The sequence below is a fragment of the Miscanthus floridulus genome, chromosome 2 (genome assembly GCF_019320115.1).
Source record: "Miscanthus floridulus cultivar M001 chromosome 2, ASM1932011v1, whole genome shotgun sequence".
Lineage (NCBI taxonomy): Eukaryota > Viridiplantae > Streptophyta > Magnoliopsida > Poales > Poaceae > Miscanthus > Miscanthus floridulus.
The window spans coordinates 117,032,278-117,034,328 of NC_089581.1; positions in this window are offsets into that span (position 1 = coordinate 117,032,278).

A 2,051-nucleotide genomic window follows, 5' to 3' on the forward strand; every position below is an offset into this window, starting at 1 on the left:
GGTTATTGCAAGAGTTGCTTCTATCCCGCTGTGGATGAGGAGTAAGCCTTGGGCAGGCTTCTTTATTAATTCCTATCCTTGCTTTTATGGACCGTGATCCTACCTGGCACTGTATTAAACTATGTTGGAAATTTTATTTTCGAACTGATTTGCTTCCATTGTACTTGTACTCTTATAAATTGGTCGGTTCTACGACAACATTTGTCTTACAGTGTTATGGGCGCCGGCATCTACCCTCAGGCACGAATCCTAGCAAAAGCATACAACAACCACTATGGTCCAGGAAGAAACTCACATCATCTATAGTAACAGGCATGGGGTCACTGCGCCATTTGCTCCCAGTAGGGTCGTGGTCCAGCACCCTAGTCTGTCGCGCCACCCGCCAGGGCAGGATGGGACGTGACCACTTGCTGAACAAGCTAGAGCACGACCCTATCAGGATCAGCGGATAGACACCCAGCATGGAGCTATCCCTAACACTATCTACCTTGTCAGTAGGGCTGGCTTAGAGGAAAAGGAAGACCTGACACCTTCGAAGGACCTTCTTTGCCTCTGGTTTTTATTCTTTCTCCCATCTATAATCCCTACTTCCCCTTGGTCTATAAAAGGGAAGGCAGGGCACCCCACTAAGGGGACAGATCAATGGAACGCACCACGCATCACACAACACACAACTGAGCAGCAACCAAGCTCTTAGCGTCCTTTCAACCTTTCCATTAGAGACTTGGGACCTATCCCTCTCTTGCCCCTTTGTAACCCCTACTATGAACCTTTTAGTGATAATAACATGAGCAGCAGTCATAAACTAGAAGTAGGGACATTCTGTCCGAACCAGTATAAATCTTGTGTCTTTTAGCACACCATCCGGGCCCAACACGCAATAATACAAATTTACTTGTTGGTGTTTACTCAAAACACCGACAGTTGGCATGCCAGGTAGGGGACCTTTGCGCATTCCGACATTAACATTAGGCCACAGATGGCTAGCCACGATATTAGCTAGGTCCTGGGAGCACACGTGTGCTTTGGGGACCTGGACTTCATTGTCATGGTGGGAGGAGAGATGGTGTTGGCTCACGCTGCCATCCAACCTCTCCCTTCCATCGGCCTCTACATCGGGAGGCTTGAGCATCGGCTCGGTGTCTCCCTAGGACCCTAGCCATCTAGGGAAACCCTCTCTTCGAAACACCACGTATGCAGTGCCCCAACAGTGCTTCCGTTCTGTCTCTGCAACACCACGGTGACCGTTAGCCACCTGGTGGCTCAATGCATGGTTCCACCTCCCATGAACGACGAATTCATGGGGGTAATCGAACATGTCGCGGAATCCTTCCACAACCTCCTAGCTGAGGAGCTAGAATCACCCACTGTCTCTAACTCCAGCAAGGGTAGCCATCACCCCTCTCACGAATGCTTCATGATAGATACCCCTGAGGGACACGTCGAAAGCATCCATGAGGGGGAGGCCACCCCAACAAATGACCTCGACAACGAAGCCAAGAGGGAGACAGTGGCTCCGCCACGCATGCCGGTGGAGCAGCTGAAAGCCCGACACCGAGAGATCAAAGAAGCATGACTCCAGCTCGAGTAGGAATTGTCGTACCTAATTTTGCATAGCAAAACCAAGTACTCATATATGTGCGCCCAGGATGTCCAAACACACACATATATCACAAACTGCAATAGTATCAAAGTAAAGTACTTATTACATCACATATCTCATCATAAAGTTAATACAAAGTTTGCTCAACGGCAATATTATTACAATCACAGCAGAATAACTAGCCCAAACTGCCACAGGGACTCCAACTGGTGAACGTCTCCCTAGAAGTCCTGGACATCCTCTGGGAACTCTTCATATCCATTATCTGTTACCCATCCGGGATTTTCATTGGATGTAAAGCAAGTGTAAGCTCACCATGCTTAGCAAGTATATCAAAGGGATCTATGAGGCTCAAAAGGCTTGACACTGTTTGGTTACGGTTCGCAATTTTAGTTGATCAAATTTTAGCATCCTGAATCACTACTTTAATGAACAATCCCAATTCCCA